Source organism: Oncorhynchus nerka, linkage group LG14 (assembly GCF_034236695.1).
Source record: "Oncorhynchus nerka isolate Pitt River linkage group LG14, Oner_Uvic_2.0, whole genome shotgun sequence".
Taxonomy (NCBI): domain Eukaryota; kingdom Metazoa; phylum Chordata; class Actinopteri; order Salmoniformes; family Salmonidae; genus Oncorhynchus; species Oncorhynchus nerka.
The window spans coordinates 99,762,917-99,781,187 of record NC_088409.1 but is presented as its reverse complement, the minus strand read 5'-3'; the positions used below and the strand labels follow the sequence as shown (position 1 = coordinate 99,781,187).

Here is an 18,271-nt window from a genome sequence, read left to right as displayed (position 1 = left end):
GGAGGCTATATACAGGGTATTACGGTACAGAGTCAATATGGAGGCTATATACAGGGTATTACGGTACAGAGTCAATATGGAGGCTATATACAGGGTATTACGGTACAGAGTCAATATGGAGGCTATATACAGGGGTATTATGTGGAGGCTATATACAGGGGGTACCGGTACAGAGTCAATATGGAGGCTATATACAGGGTATTACGGTACAGAGTCAATGTGGAGGCTATATACAGGGGTACCGGTACAGAGTCAATGTGGAGGCTATATACAGGGGGTACCGGTACAGAGTCAATGTGGAGGCTATATACAGGGGGTACCGGTACAGAGTCAATGTGGAGGCTATATACAGGGGGTACCGGTACAGAGTCAATGTGGAGACTATATACAGGGGTACCAGTAGAGTCAATGTGGAGGCTATATACAGGGTGTTACGGTACAGAGTCAATGTGCAGGCTATATACAGGGGTACCAGTAGAGTCAATGTGGAGGCTATATACAGGGGGTACCGGTACAGAGTCAATGTGGAGGCTATATACAGGGGGGTACCGGTACCGAGTCAATGTAGAGACTATATACAGGGGTACCGGTACAGAGTCAATGTGGAGGCTATATACAGGGGGTACCGGTACAGAGTCAATGTGGAGGCTATATACAGGGGGTACCGGTACAGAGTCAATGTGGAGACTATATACAGGGGGTACCGGTACAGAGTCAATGTGGAGGCTATATACAGGGGTACCGGTACAGAGTCAATGTGAAGGCTATATACAGGGGTACCGGTACAGAGTCAATGTGGAGGCTATATACAGGGGGTACCGGTACAGAGTCAATGTGGAGGCTATATACAGGGGTACCGGTACAGAGTCAATGTGGAGGCTATATACAGGGGTACCGGTACAGAGTCAATGTGGAGGCTATATACAGGGGTACGGTACAGAGTCAATGTGGAGGCTATATACAGGGGGTACCGGTACAGAGTCAATGTGGAGGCTATATACAGGGGGTACCGGTACAGAGTCAATGTGGAGGCTATATACAGGGGGTACCGGTACAGAGTCAATGTGGAGGCTATATACAGGTGGTACCGGTACAGAGTCAATGTGGAGGCTATATACAGGGGTACCGGTACAGAGTCAAAGTGGAGACTATATACAGTACAGAGTCAATGTGGGGGTACCGGTACAGAGTCAATGTGGAGGCTATATACAGGGGGTACCGGTACAGAGTCAATGTGGAGGCTATATACAGGGGTACCAGGGGGGTACAGAGTCAATGTGGAGGCTATATACAGGGGTTACGGTGGACAGAGTCAATGTGGAGGCTATATACAGGGTGTTACGGTACAGAGTCAATGTGGAGGCTATATACAGGGGGTACCAGTACAGAGTCAATGTGGAGGCTATATACAGGGGTACCAGTACAGAGTCAATGTGGAGGCTATATACATGTGGGGTACAGGGTATTACGGTACAGAGTCAATGTGGAGGCTATATACAGGGGGTCAATGTGAAGGCTATATACAGGGGGTACCGGTACAGAGTCAATGTGGAGGCTATATACAGGGGTACCGGTACAGAGTCAATGTGGAGGCTATATACAGGGGGTACCGGTACAGAGTCAATGTGGAGGCTATATACAGGGGGTACAGAGTCAATATGGAGGCTATATACAGAGTCAATGTGGAGGCTATATACAGGGGGTACCGGTACAGAGTCAATGTGGAGGCTATATACAGGGGTACCGGTACAGAGTCAATGTGGAGGCTATATAGTCAGGGTATTACGGTACAGAGTCAATGTGGAGGCTATATACAGGGTGTTACCGGTACAGAGTCAATGTGGAGGCTATATATATACAGAGGTGCTATTACGGTACAGAGTCAATGTGGAGGCTATATACAGGGGTACCGGTACAGAGTCAATGTGGAGGCTATATACAGGGTGTACCGGTACAGAGTCAATGTGGAGGCTATATACAGGGTATTACGGTACAGAGTCAATGTGGAGGCTATATACAGGGGGTACCGGTACAGAGTCAATGTGGAGGCTATATACAGGGTGTACCGGTACAGAGTCAATGTGGAGGCTATATACAGGGTATTACGGTACAGAGTCAATGTGGAGGCTATATACAGGGTATTACGGTACAGAGTCAATGTGGAGGCTATATACAGGGGGGTACCGGTACAGAGTCAATGTGGAGGCTATATACAGGGTGTACCGGTACAGAGTCAATGTGGAGGCTATATACAGGGTATTACGGTACAGAGTCAATGTGGAGGCTATATACAGGGGTTACGGTACAGAGTCAATGTGGAGGCTATATACAGGGGGTACCGGTACAGAGTCAATGTGGAGGCTATATACAGGGGTACCGGTACAGAGTCAATGTGGAGGCTATATACAGGGGGTACCGGTACAGAGTCAATGTGGAGGCTATATACAGGGGGTACCGGTACAGAGTCAATGTGGAGGCTATATACAGGGTGTACCGGTACAGAGTCAATGTGGAGGCTATATACAGGGTATTACGGTACAGAGTCAATGTGGAGGCTATATACAGGGGGTACCGGTACAGAGTCAATGTGGAGGCTATATACAGGGTGTACCGGTACCGAGTCAATGTGGAGGCTATATACAGGGTATTACGGTACAGAGTCAATGTGGAGGCTATATACAGGGTATTACGGTACAGAGTCAATGTGGAGGCTATATACAGGGTATTACGGTACAGAGTCAATGTGGAGGCTATATACAGGGGGTACCGGTACCGAGTCAATGTGGAGGCTATATACAGGGTGTACCGGTACCGAGTCAATGTGGAGGCTATATACAGGGTATTACGGTACAGAGTCAATGTGGAGGCTATATAAAGAGGGTTACGGTACAGAGTCAATGTGGAGGCTATATACAGGGGGTACCGGTACAGAGTCAATGTGGAGGCTATATACAGGGGGTACCGGTACAGAGTCAATGTGGAGGCTATATACAGGGTTTTACGGTACAGAGTCAATGTGGAGGCTATATACAGGGGGTACCGGTACAATGTGGAGGCTATATACAGGGGGTACCAGTACAGAGTCAATGTGGAGGCTATATACAGGGGGTACCAGTACAATGTGGAGGCTATATACAGGGGGTACCAGTACAGAGTCAATGTGGAGGCTATATACAGGGTATTACGGTACAGAGTCAATGTGGAGGCTATATACAGGGGGTACCAGTACAGAGTCAATGTGGAGGCTATATACAGGGTATTACGGTACAGAGTCAATGTGGAGGCTATATACAGGGTATTACGGTACAGAGTCAATGTGGAGGCTATATACAGGGGGTACCAGTACAGAGTCAATGTGGAGCCTATATACAGGGTATTACGGTACAGAGTCAATGTGGAGGCTATATACAGGGGTATTACGGTACAGAGTCAATGTGGAGGCTATATACAGGGGTACCAGTAGAGTCAATGTGGAGGCTATATACAGGGTATTACGGTACAGAGTCAATGTGGAGGCTATATACAGGGTATTACGGTACAGAGTCAATGTGGAGGCTATATACAGGGGTACCGGTACAGAGTCAATGTGGAGGCTATATACAGGGTATTACGGTACAGAGTCAATGTGGAGGCTATATACAGGGTATTACGGTACAGAGTCAATGTGGAGGCTATATACAGGGGGTACCGGTACCGAGTCAATGTGGAGGCTATATACAGGGTGTACCGGTACCGAGTCAATGTGGAGGCTATATACAGGGTATTACGGTACAGAGTCAATGTGGAGGCTATATAAAGGGGGTTACGGTACAGAGTCAATGTGGAGGCTATATACAGGGGGTACCGGTACAGAGTCAATGTGGAGGCTATATACAGGGGGTACCGGTACAGAGTCAATGTGGAGGCTATATACAGGGTTTTACGGTACAGAGTCAATGTGGAGGCTATATACAGGGGGTACCGGTACAATGTGGAGGCTATATACAGGGGGTACCAGTACAGAGTCAATGTGGAGGCTATATACAGGGGGTACCAGTACAATGTGGAGGCTATATACAGGGGGTACCAGTACAGAGTCAATGTGGAGGCTATATACAGGGTATTACGGTACAGAGTCAATGTGGAGGCTATATACAGGGGGTACCAGTACAGAGTCAATGTGGAGGCTATATACAGGGTATTACGGTACAGAGTCAATGTGGAGGCTATATACAGGGTATTACGGTACAGAGTCAATGTGGAGGCTATATACAGGGGGTACCAGTACAGAGTCAATGTGGAGGCTATATACAGGGTATTACGGTACAGAGTCAATGTGGAGGCTATATACAGGGTATTACGGTACAGAGTCAATGTGGAGGCTATATACAGGGGGTACCAGTAGAGTCAATGTGGAGGCTATATACAGGGTATTACGGTACAGAGTCAATGTGGAGGCTATATACAGGGTATTACGGTACAGAGTCAATGTGGAGGCTATATACAGGGTATTACGGTACAGAGTCAGTGTTGTTGTTGTTCTGAAACCCCACCCTCCCACTTGCATTGACTTTGCTGAAAGCTACTTCATTTAGGAAAAATAATACTTAGTCTGACTGAGATGTGGTTGTCCCACCTAGCTACCTTCAGACGGATGCACTGACTGGATGTGGGCTCCTGGATAAGACTGTCTGCTCAATGACTCACCTGTCAATGTAATGTTGTGTAGTCCTTTTGAACACAAGGCATTGAACGCATGTGTCTGTTAGCAGCGCTACTGTATAGGTATATACATATACACAATGTTGATTGATGCCCCCCCCCCACACTGCTTCTACCAGTTTGACGGCAAAAACACTGACATGAAAAACATACTGGCAGTGTGAAATAAATGGAGGTATGTAAGAAAGGATATATATACTCTCCCTTTGCAACCCTTCTGTGAGCGCACACACACACACACCTCTCTCTCTCTCCGACGTACATCCAAGTCCTCATACCACAGAGTCAGTTAAAGACGGTCCTAACTCACAGCACCACACCCCATTCCTCTGAAGGACTTACTCACAGCAGGAGGGTTACATAATATATTTTTTTTAAGTTTAAAAAATTGTAACTGTTATTTAACTAGGCAAGTCAGTTAAGAACAAATTATTATTTACAATGACGGTCTACCTTGTTCAGGGGCAGAACAACAGATTTTTACCTTGTCAGCTCTGGGATTCGATCGAGCAACCTTTCGGTTACTGGCCTAATCACTAAGCTACCTGCCTGCCCCAAAAGCCAGTTAAAGCCAATGTGGATGAGGAACTATTGAGCTAGACTAGAGCACGCGGATCTATTGAGCTAGACTAGAGCACGCGGATGAGGAACTGTTGAACTAGACTAGAGCACGGGGATGAGGAACTGTTGAGCTAGACTAGAGCACAGGAATGAGGAACTATTGAGCTAGACTAGAGCACGAGGATGAGGAACTATTGAGCTAGACTAGAGCACGGGGATGAGGAACTGTTGAACTAGACTAGAGCACGCGGATGAGGAACTATTGAGCTAGACTAGAGCACGGGGATGAGGAACTGTTGAACTAGACTAGAGCACGCGGATGAGGAACTGTTGAACTAGACAAGAGCACGGGGATGAGGAACTGTTGAACTAGACTAGAGCACGCGGATGAGGAACTATTGAGCTAGACTAGAGCACGCGGATGAGGAACTGTTGAGCTAGACTAGAGCATGCGGATGAGGAACTGTTGAGCTAGACTAGAGCACAGGAATGAGGAACTATTGAGCTAGACTAGAGCACAGGAATGAGGAACTATTGAGCTAGACTAGAGCACAGGAATGAGGAACTATTGAGCTAGACTAGAGCACGCGGATGAGGAACTATTGAGCTAGACTAGAGCACGCGGATGAGGAACTATTGATCTAGACTAGAGCACGAGGAATGAGGAACTATTGAGCTAGACTAAAGCACAGGAATGAGGAACTATTGAGCTAGACTAGAGCACGAGGGATGAGGAACTATTGAGCTAGACTAGAGCACGCGGATGAGGAACTGTTGAGCTAGACTAGAGCACAGGAATGAGGAACTATTGAGCTAGACTAGAGCACAGGAATGAGGAACTATTGAGCTAGACTAGAGCACAGGAATGAGGAACTATTGAGCTAGACTAGAGCACGCGGATGAGGAACTATTGAGCTAGACTAGAGCACGCGGATGAGGAACTATTGATCTAGACTAGAGCACGAGGAATGAGGAACTATTGAGCTAGACTAGAGCACAGGAATGAGGAACTATTGAGCTAGACTAGAGCACGAGGAACTATTGAGCTAGACTAGAGCACGAGGATGAGGAACTATTGAGCTAGACTAGAGCACAGGGATGAGGAACTATTGAGCTAGACTAGAGCACGAGGGATGAGGAACTATTGAGCTAGACTAGAGCACGCGGATGAGGAACTGTTGAGCTAGACTAGAGCACAGGAATGAGGAACTATTGAGCTAGACTAGAGCACAGGAATGAGGAACTATTGAGCTAGACTAGAGCACAGGAATGAGGAACTATTGAGCTAGACTAGAGCACGCGGATGAGGAACTATTGAGCTAGACTAGAGCACGCGGATGAGGAACTATTGATCTAGACTAGAGCACGAGGAATGAGGAACTATTGAGCTAGACTAGAGCACAGGAATGAGGAACTATTGAGCTAGACTAGAGCACGAGGAACTATTGAGCTAGACTAGAGCACGAGGATGAGGAACTATTGAACTAGACTAGAGCACAGGGATGAGGAACTATTGAGCTAGACTAGAGCACGTGGATGAGGAACTATTGAGCTAGACTAGAGCACAGGGATGTGGAACTATTGAGCTAGACTAGAGCACGCGGATCTATTGAGCTAGACTAGAGCACGCGGATGAGGAACTATTGAGCTAGACTAGAGCACGAGGAATGAGGAACTATTGAGCTAGACTAGAGCACAGGAATGAGGAACTATTGAGCTAGACTAGAGCACAGGAATGAGGAACTATTGAGCTAGACTAGAGAACGAGGATGAGGAACTATTGAGCTAGACTAGAGCACGAGGATGAGGAACTATTGAGCTAGACTAGAGCACAGGGATGAGGAACTATTGAGCTAGACTAAAGCACGTGGATGAGGAACTATTGAGCTAGACTAGAGCACAGGGATGTGGAACTATTGAGCTAGACTAGAGCACGCGGATCTATTGAGCTAGACTAGAGCACGCGGATGAGGAACTATTGAACTAGACTAGAGCACGTGGATGAGGAACTATTGAGCTAGACTAGAGCACGCGGATGAGGAACTGTTGAGCTAGACTAGAGCATGCGGATGAGGAACTGTTGAGCTAGACTAGAGCATGCGGATGAGGAACTGTTGAGCTAGACTAGAGCACAGGAATGAGGAACTATTGAGCTAGACTAGAGCACAGGAATGAGGAACTATTGAGCTAGACTAGAGCACAGGAATGAGGAACTATTGAGCTAGACTAGAGCACGCGGATGAGGAACTATTGAGCTAGACTAGAGCACGCGGATGAGGAACTATTGAGCTAGACTAGAGCACGCGGATGAGGAACTATTGAGCTAGACTAGAGCACGCGGATGAGGAACTATTGAGCTAGACTAGAGCACGAGGAATGAGGAACTATTGAGCTAGACTAGAGCACAGGAATGAGGAACTATTGAGCTAGACTAGAGCACAGGAATGAAGAAACTATTGAGCTAGACTAGAGCACGAGGATGAGGAACTATTGAGCTAGACTAGAGCACGAGGATGAGGAACTATTGAGCTAGACTAGAGCACAGGGATGAGGAACTATTGAGCTAGACTAGAGCACGCGGATCTATTGAGCTAGACTAGAGCATGCGGATGAGGAACTATTGAGCTAGACTAGAGCACGCGGATGAGGAACTATTGAGCTAGACTAGAGCACGCGGATGAGGAACTATTGATCTAGACTAGAGCACGCGGATGAGGAACTATTGAGCTAGACTAGAGCACGCGAATGAGGAACTGTTGAGCTAGACTAGAGCACAGGAATGAGGAACTATTGAGCTAGACTAGAGCACAGGAATGAGGAACTATTGAGCTAGACTAGAGCACAGGAATGAGGAACTATTGAGCTAGACTAGAGCACAGGAATGAGGAACTATTGAGCTAGACTAGAGCACGCAGATGAGGAACTATTGAGCTAGACTAGAGCACGCGGATGAGGAACTATTGAGCTAGACTAGAGCACGCGGATGAGGAACTATTGAGCTAGACTAGAGCACGCGAATGAGGAACTGTTGAGCTAGACTAGAGCACAGGAATGAGGAACTATTGAGCTAGACTATAGCACAGGAATGAGGAACTATTGAGCTAGACTAGAGCACAGGAATGAGGAACTATTGCGCTAGACTAGAGCACGCGGATGAGGAACTATTGAGCTAGACTAGAGCACAGGAATGAGGATCTATTGCGCTAGACTAGAGCACGAGGATGAGGAACTATTGAGCTAGACTAGAGCATGAGGAACTATTGAGCTAGACTAGAGCACGCGGATGAGGAACTATTGAGCTAGACTAGAGCACGAGGATGAGGAACTATTGAGCTAGACTAGAGCACAGGAATGAGGAACTATTGAGCTAGACTAGAGCACAGGAATGAGGAACTATTGAGCTAGACTAGAGCACGCGGATGAGGAACTGTTGAGCTAGACTAGAGCATGAGGATGAGGAACTATTGAGCTAGACTAGAGCACAAGGAACTATTGAGCTAGACTAGAGCACGAGGAACTATTGAGCTAGACTAGAGCACGAGGAACTATTGAGCTAGACTAGAGCATGCGGATGAGGAACTATTGAGCTAGACTAGAGCATGCGGATGAGGAACTATTGAGCTAGACTAGAGCACGAGGATTTATACCTGAAGGAAAACAGATAGGACATGGGCGTGCTTTTACACCTGCATTGTTTGCTGTTTGGGGTTTTAGGCTGGGTTTCTGTACAGCACTTTGAGATATCAGCTGATGTACGAAGGGCTATATAAATAAATTTGATTTGATTTGATTTGATGGGTGGAAAGCCATAAAACCCTCAGCAAGGCGTGATGGTACTGTGTGTACGATGTGTGCGTTTGTGTTACTATATGAAAGACTGATTGTCTGAGTGTAGATAGCACAGTTCTAGATTGAACAGAAAACACATGTCTAGGCAGGGTGGTATGGTCTGGTATGGTCTGTGTATCTACTATATGGAGAAAGCATATGTTGTCTGAGTTTACTTACATAAAACCCAACAGAAAAGGCAATCTTCTGGAAATCTTCAGGTTTTGAGAGTTCAAATATCAAACTGTCTAAACTAGCCTGTGCCCCAAGGTACAAATCTGTCGTTCTGCCCCTGAACAGGCAGTTAACCCCACTGTTCCTAGGCCGTCATTGAAAATAAGAATTTGTTCTTAACTGACTTGCCTGGTTAAATAAAGGTTAAAAAAATTACAACTGCAATACCGTGTCTGTGGCATGTTTTGGTTTTCATGGATTGTTTGTATTTAAAATTTATTTTATTTTATTTAACCGGCTGGGTATTTATTTAATTTATTTTACCTTTTATTTAACTAGGCAAGTCAGTTAAGAACAAATTCTTATTTTCAATGACGGCCTGGGAACAGTGGGGTTAACTGCCTTGTTCAGGGGCAGAACGACAGATTTGTACCTTGTCAGCTCGGGGATTTGAACTTGCAACCTTCCGGTTACTAGTCCAACGCTCTAACCACTAGGCCACCCTGCCGCAGTAACTCAGGGTGGGACCATTCTTCTACTGCCAAGTGCAAAGTGCATGACAAGACCGTAGGGAACATTTACACATACTGTGTGAATCAGTAACTTTCTTTCTATAGGCTATCTGTTACTGTAACCACTAGGCTACGCTGCCGCCCCATATTTCCCACCATGACATAACTAACTGCCAACGGGCCTGACATTTGAACTACAAAATCAAAACGACACATTACAATAGAGCTGGTACATGTTTACACACCGGGGAATTTGTTTACACGTAGTGGTACATTGTGTGCTTGGCTGTTGCAGACTTTGTAGCTGTAAGGCTCCCTGGTTTACATTAACACGTCTAAATGACTTTCACTACCTTGTCCAATCTGCAGATCCAAACCTCTAGAACACCAGGTCTCTCTCTCTCTCTCTCTGCCAGCCAGGCAGCAGCATGTGACTGAGGGAGGAATCTCTCAAGGCTCCACAATGTGACAGGCAGACATTCCAGTCCAGAACACAACACACACTAACAGCTATCATCCACATAGCTAACAGCTGTCTAATATCTAGCTAACATCCACATAGCTAACAGCTGTCCAATATCTAGCTAACATCCACATAGCTAACAGCTGTCTAATATCTAGCTAACATCCACATAGCTAACAGCTGTCTAATATCTAGCTAACATCCACATAGCTAACAGCTGTCCAATATCTAGCTAACATCCACATAGCTAACAGCTGTCCAATATCTAGCTAACATCCACATAGCTAACAGCTGTCCAATATCTAGCTAACATCCACATAGCTAACAGCTGTCCAATATCTAGCTAACATCCACATAGCTAGATATCAGATAGCTATGTGGACGTTAGCTAGATATCAGATAGCTATGAGCTATGTGGACGTTAGCTAGATATCAGATAGCTATGAGCTCTGTGGACGTTAGCTAGATATCAGATAGCTATGAGCTCTGTGGACATTAGCTAGATATCAGATAGCTGTTAGCTAGATATCAGATAGCTATGAGCTCTGTGGACGTTAGCTAGATATCAGATAGCTGTGAGCTATGTGGACGTTAGCTAGATATCAGATAGCTATGTGGACTTTAGCTAGATATCAGATAGCTACACTGAAGGTCATGTGAACACTGAAGGTCGTGTAAACCACTGAAGGTCGTGTAAACCACTGAAGGTAATGTAAACACTGAAGGTCGTGTAAAACACTGAAGGTCATGTAAAACACTGGGTCAAATCTGTTACTATGAACACTTCTGTTATTTCAATACATTGCTTAGAGATGACTTCTTCATTCTTTAATGTGAATTTGCATGATAGGTCTTGTCTTGGAGGGCGTTATTGTGTGTGTGTGTGTGTGTGTGTGTGTGTCTGTGTGTGTGTCTGTGTGTGTGTGTGTGTGTGTGTGTGTGTGTGTGTGTGTCAAATCAAAGTTTGTTTGTCACACACATAGTTTACAGCTAGTTAAAAAGGTGCAGCGAAATGCTTACTTGCTCCCTCAACAGTGTGTGATGAGTGATGTCCCTTAGAGCTCCAGAGGAAAGTTACAGGACAGGCTACAGCAGGTTGAGCTCTATTCATATAATTACATCATTATGTTACCCAGCTGGTTCTGACAGACACACAGCTCTCTCTCTGTATCTGCCCAGGCTGAATGATGATCTGACAGACACACAGCTCTCTCCCTCTCTCCCTCCCTCCCTCCCCAGACTGAATGATGTTCTGACAGACACACAGCTCTCCCTCTCCCTCTCTCTCTCTCTGCCCAGGCTGAATTATGTTCTGACAGACACACAGCTCTCTCTCCCTCCCTCTCTCTCTCTGCCCAGGCTGAATGATGTTCTGACAGACACACAGCTAGCTCTCTCTCCCTCTCTCTCTCTCTCTCTCTCTCTGCCCAGGCTGAATTATGTTCTGACAGACACACAGCTAGCTCTCTCTCCCTCTCTCTCTCTCTCTCTCTCTGCCCAGGCTGAATTATGTTCTGACAGACACACAGCTCTCTCTCCCCTCTCTCTCTCTGCCCAGGCTGAATGATGTTCTGACAGACACACAGCTCTCTCTCCCTCCCTCTCTCTCTCTGCCCAGGCTGAATGATGTTCTGACAGACACACAGCTCTCTCTCCCTCCCTCTCTCTCTCTCTCTCTCTGCCCAGGCTGAATTATGTTCTGACAGACACACAGCTCTCTCCCTCCCCTCTCTCTCTCTCTCTATCTCTGCCCAGGCTGAATGATGTTCAGACAGACACACAGCTCTCTCTCCCTCTCTCTCTCTCTCTCTCTCTCTCTGCCCAGGCTGAATGATGTTCTGACAGACACACAGCTCTCTCTCTCTCCCTCCCTCCCTCCCTCCCTCCCCAGGCTAAATGATGTTAGGTAGGCCAGTTGAGAACACGTTCTCATTTACAACTGCGACCTGGCCAAGATAAAGCAAAGCAGTGCGACAAAAGCAACACAGATTGTGATAGATGTGCAGGTAGAAATACTGGTGTGCAAAAGAGCAGAAAAACAAAAACAAATATGGGGATGAGGTAGGTAGTTGGTTGGATGGGCTATTTACAGATGGGCTATTTACAGATGGGCTATTTACAGATGGGCTATTTACAGATGGGCTGTGAACAGATGGGCTGTGAACAGATGGGCTGTGAACAGATGGGCTGTGAACAGATGGGCTATTTACAGATGGGCTATTTACAGATGGGCTATTTACAGATGGGTTATTTACAGATGGGCTGTGTACAGCTGCAGCGATCGGTAAGCTGCTCTGACAGCTGACGCTTGAAGTCAGTGAGGGAGATATAGGTCTCCAATATCAGGGATTTTTGCAATTCGTTCCAGTCATTGGCAGCAGAGAACTGGAAGGAGAGGCGGCCAAAGAAGGTGTTGGCTTTGGGGATGACCAGTCAGATATACCTGCTGGAGCGCGTGCTACGGATGGGTGTTGTTATGGTGACCAGTAAGCTGAGATAAGGTGGGGCTTTATAGACTGAATCCATAGACTGAATCCTGATAGACTGAATCCAGTTTGCTGAGTAGATTATTGGAAGCTATTTTGTAAATGACATCGCCAAAGTCGAGTATCGGTAGGATAGTCAGTTGTACGAGGGTATGTTTGGTAGCATGAGTCAAGGATGCTTTGTTACGAAATAGGAAGCCGATTCTAGATTTAACTTTGGATTGGAGATGCTTAATGTGATAATTAGTTATGCCACTATTTATTGACTTCAATAACTTTTTCTCACGTCACATGAAAACATCATAGATTCAAATGAGTTAACAGTTTAAACTTTAGATTGGTTCAGTACCATATACCCTTTTCTGTAAATTTAGCTACAGTATAATACTATGTTTATAAGGCGATATATAACTGGATCTAGTACAATCAAGTGTTAACCCAAATTCTTGAAGTACAAATGCAGGCTGGGCAGAATAGTTTTATATCTAGACTGAGCTGTCTCATCCCCTCGCTGTTTTAGTGTCAGTGCAGTGCTGTCTGTAGTGAATGGGAAGCCAACATCTGATTTCCATTAGTTGGAGAAAATCCGTCAAGCTAAAGACATGTGTGAAGCTAGCCACAATAAGGATTAGCCACGGTCATGGAATTTGCAGATCGCCTTCTAAATAAAAGCCCACCCCCTCGAAAGCGATTCAAACGGATACAAAAATAGTGTAATCATGCCATATTTGGATAAACACTAAACAACGTCGGAAATGTTGTTATATAAAGTCAACAAAAGACAATAATTGGTTTCAGGAAGAAGAAAAAAATGTTGAAATCACTGTGAATGTATTAAGACTTCAGATTTGCATTTGGGGGTCATCTGTTTTTTTTCCCTCTGTACAGACCTGGATCTTGGGTCCATGAAATAGGATATCAGCCTCCTCAGTGCCAACCACAGATTACAACTGTGAAGGGTCTTCACAAGATCCATAGGCATGGATCAATACATAGTAAGGTGACTGGGGAGCTTGTGCTACGGTTCTATTTGTGAAAACTCTTCACATTTGTAGCCTGTGGTTGTCACGGAGTAGACATCCTATTTCATGGACATAAAGGACCACTGGGAAGGTGGTTTCGGGGCTCCCGATTGGTGCAGCGGTCTGAGGCCCTGCATCTCAGTGCTTGAGGCATCGCTACAGACACTGTGGTTCAAATCCAGGCTGTATCACATCAGGCTGTGATTGGGAGTCCCATAGGGCGGCGCACAATTGGCCCAGCATCGTCCGGGTCTGGCCGGGGTAGGCGGCCATTGTAAATAAGAGTTTGTTCTTAACTGACTTCCCTAGTTAAATAAAGGTTACATTTCAAATATATAAGTTTGCCCCCAACGCATTTCTAAAGTCTAATACATCCAATGTGCAATTTCACAGATTTTTATTTGGACGAATTATTGTATTTTGTTCAATTTATATAACAATATTCTGACATTGTTTAGCGTTATGTTGTCCAAATATGGTATGATTCCGCTATTTGTATCCGATTGAATCACTTTCAAATACTTTTATTTTGAAGGCATCCCGAAAATACCACTACTGTGGCTAATCCTTATTGTCGCTAGCTTCACACAGGTAAACTAAAGCTCCTCTCCTCGCAAGACCTCTCACAAAGAATGTCCAAAATCTTCCATCAAAACTATTTGCAAAAAGGAATGACTGACCTTGTTTCGAAACGATCTATTGTAATGTCTAATGGGACACGGAAATCTTGTATAAAGTAATCCCAAATCAACAAATGAAAATACATAATAAAACAAACTAGAATTACTAACCTCCTGCAGTAAACTGGGCAGAGTAGACTATCCCACGCAGCGAAACATTTCTATAGCCAGACAAACCAAATCAAATGCTTTCTTACCCGATGGACCTTAGTTCCGTTGAAAACTAAGACAGCAAAGTTCAGCCTGAACTAAACTTAGACAACTCCTTCACAATACGTCTGTTAAAACTAGGACTATTGTTGAGCCGCCCAGTCGTTGCGTTGTGAAATGAGTGAACTTATTTTGGAGCGGAGTCCAGCCCACTGCGCACTGTAACCCGAGCCAGGTGTTCCAGTGCACAGCTGGCGCAGGTGAGCCCTCCCCTGGCCGCGGTGTATCATGGGGTATGTAGGTTTTTACACATTCATCGATGTTACTCTCACAATGTTCGGGGAATTAAATTGCAATGAAAGTACAGAGAAATGTAGCCTATTTATCATTTTGACCAAGGCTTTTGTCACGTATATTGTAGGACTTAGTTTAGAATAGTTTCAGATGTGAGTATCGGCATGAATAAATAAATTCATGTGTCTGCAGTGGTGGAAAAAGTACCCAATTGTCATACTTGAGGAAAAGTAAAGATACCTTAATAGAAAATGACTCAAGTAAAAGTCACCCAGTAAAATACTACTTGAGTAAAAGTCATCCAGTAAAATACTACTTGAGTAAAAGTCTAAAAGTATTTTGTTTTAAACATACTTAAGTATCAAAAGTAAATGTAATTGCTCAAATATATTTAAGAATAAAAAGTCTAATTAGAAATCATTTACAATTCCTTAAACTAACCAAACCAGACGGCACCATTTTCTAGTTTTTTTTAGTCAGAGGCACACTCCAACACTCAGACATTATTTACAAACAAAGGATTTGTCCCAATCTTAAACAAACCAGACAGCATCATTGTCTTGTTTTTATTAATTTACAGATAGCCAGGGGCGCTCCAACACTCAGACATAATTTACAAATGAAGCATGTGTTTAGTGAGTCCTCCAGATCAGAGGCATTAGGGATGACCAGGAATGTTCTCTGTTTAGTGAGTCCTCCAGATCAGAGGCAGTAGGGATGACCAGGGATGTTATCTGTTTAGTGAGTCCTCCAGATCAGAGGCAGTAGGGATGACCAGGGTTTGTTCTGTTTAGTGAGTCCTCCAGATCAGAGGCAGTAGGGATGACCAGGGATGTTCTCTCTGTTTAGATCAGAGTCCTAGGGATGACCAGGGATCAGAGGCAGTAGGGATGACCAGGGTTTGTTCTGTTTAGTGAGTCCTCCAGATCAGAGGCAGTAGGGATGACCAGGGATGTTCTCTGTTTAGTGAGTCCTCCAGATCAGAGGCAGTAGGGATGACCAGGGGGATGTTCTCTGTTTAGTGAGTCCTCCAGATCAGAGACAGTAGGGATGACCAGGGATGTTCTCTGTTTAGTGAGTCCTCCAGATCAGAGGCAGTAGGGATGACCAGGGATGTTCTCTGTTTAGTGAGTCCTCCAGATCAGAGGCAGTAGAGATGACCAGGGATGTTCTTTGTTTAGTGAGTCCTCCAGATCAGAGGCAGTAGGGATGACCAGGGATGTTCTCTGTTTAGTGAGTCCTCCAGATCAGAGGCAGTAGGGATGACCAGGGATGTTCTCTGTTTAGTGAGTCCTCCAGATCAGAGGCAGTAGGGATGACCAGGGTTTGTTCTGTTTAGTGAGTCCTCCAGATCAGAGGCAGTAGGGATGACCAGGGATGTTCTCTGTTTAGTGAGTCCTCCAGATCAGAGGCAGTAGGGATGACCAGGGATTGTCTCTGGAGAGGCACTAGGAGTGAGAGCAGAGGATGTCACTGAAGAAGTAGAGGCAGTGGTCGGTGCACTACGACTGACCCGTATGGTGGATGGAGTGGTCGGTGCACTCAGACTGACCCGTATGGTGGATGGAGTGGTCGGTCCACTCAGACCGACCCGTATGGTGGATGGAGTGGTCGGTGCACTCAGACCGAACCGTATGGTGGATGGAGTGGTCGGTGCACTCAGACCGACCCGTATGGTGGATGGAGTGGTCGGTGCACTCAGACTGACCCGTATGGTGGATGGAGTGGTCGGTGCACTCAGACTGACCCGTACGGTGGATGGAGTGGTCGGTGCACAACGACTGACCTGTAGGCGGATGGAGTGGTCGGTGCACAACGACTGACCTGTAGGCGGATGGAGTGGTCGGTGCACTACGACTGACCTGTAGGTGGATGGAGTGGTCGGTGCACTACGACTGACCTGTAGGCGGATGGAGTGGTCGGTGCACAACGACTGACCTGTAGGCGGATGGAGTGGTCGGTGCACTACGACTGACCTGTAGGTGGATGGAGTGGTCGGTGCACTACGACTGACCTGTAGGTGGATGGAGTGGTCGGTGCACTACGACTGACCTGTAGGCGGATGGAGTGGTCGGTGCACTCGGACCGACCCGTATGGCGCATGGAGTGAGGAAGCCCGTTCCATCCATTATTTTGTTCTTTGAAGAAGAGTCTCTCCTTTCACACGTACAGTGGGGCAAAAAAGTATTTAGTCACCCACCAATTGTGCAAGTTCTCCCACTTAAAAAGATGAGAGAGGCCTGTAATGTTCATCATAGGTACACTTCCCATCAAAGTAATTTCTTCACTTTCTGCTCACTGTTTTAACAGTTGCATACGACAGTATGTTTCAGTGTTTGTCTAGTCTGTTTTCAGTAAATAAGCGCTGTAACATTGAAAAAATGGCCGTTTGGGAACCCTAACCCTATAAAAGGTGTGTATCAATTCAACCTTTTTCTCGCTGATATGAAAGATAAGGTTCTTATGATTCCAAATCCAGACCGCAAGCCACAACTCTTGGGCTCTTAAAACAAAACGCCCCCAGGACCAGAAGACGCCTTTCGTCCAATGACTCTTATGTGTGACGTGAAAGGAACTGAAAGTCATGACCATTGGCTAGAGAATTATATACCAGTTGAGACGAAATGCTGTGGTGGCGAACATGCGCCACCATTCCTTCCCTGTTAGGGTGAAGGACACACAGGGGAAGATTAAGGCCCGTCCAGCGTGTCTCCTTCTCCGCAGGTGCTGGGAAGAGCGGAAGAAGGGAGTAACTTTGACGACACCATGATAGTTGGATTAACGACTCCAGTAAATGTTCATCACCAACGGGATCCTGACATGTTGACACTTTGTATCGTTTTATTTCATTGGTTCTAATAAGCATTGTTGTTTAGTGCGGCTGATTTTATTTTGGGGGGGGGGGGGGGGGGGGCATTACAAGGAATCCTATCAATGAATGTTTCGTCTGTATTTTTTTTCCCGGATGTTTGAGTGGATTATGTGGCAAAAGGAGAAAAAAATATCGGACCCCTCCCTCAGTGACCGGTCCAGTTCCAGAGCCACAATTATGGGCTCCGAGGCCATCTGTTAACTGGGGGATAAAATAAGAAATCGCCACAACAGCAGGTGACCAGCAGAGGGAGCCAAATGCATGGGAAATACAAGTACTGGAAATTAAACAAGAACCAACCTACAGGGAGACTGAGGAGGAGTGGTATGAACCGACCTATAGGGAGACTGAGGAGGAGTGGTATGAACCGACCTATAGGAAGACTGAAGAGGAGTGGTATGAACCGACCTATAGGGAGACTGAAGAGGAGTGGTATGAACCGACCTATAGGAAGACTGAAGAGGAGTGGTATGAACCGACCTACCAAGACGACGCCCCAACGGAAGAATAACTATGGGCATCAGTGCT

General features: G+C 45.8%; 1 protein-coding gene across 4 annotated transcripts in view; it reads right to left on the bottom strand.

Moving 5' to 3' along the window:
• Positions 1–14,781, bottom strand: part of ppp1r13l (protein phosphatase 1, regulatory subunit 13 like) — a 75,566-nt gene extending 60,785 nt beyond the window's left edge. For 2 of the 4 annotated variants that reach the window (XM_065000612.1, XM_065000615.1), the window contains exon 1: positions 14,625–14,781. The gene's annotated coding sequence lies outside the window, so the exon portion shown is untranslated. Of the gene's footprint in view, positions 1–14,538 lie in introns of all 4 variants that reach the window. The other 2 variants (XM_065000613.1, XM_065000616.1) reach the window with 1 other exon arrangement.
• Between the last annotated feature and the right edge of the window lie 3,490 nt (positions 14,782–18,271).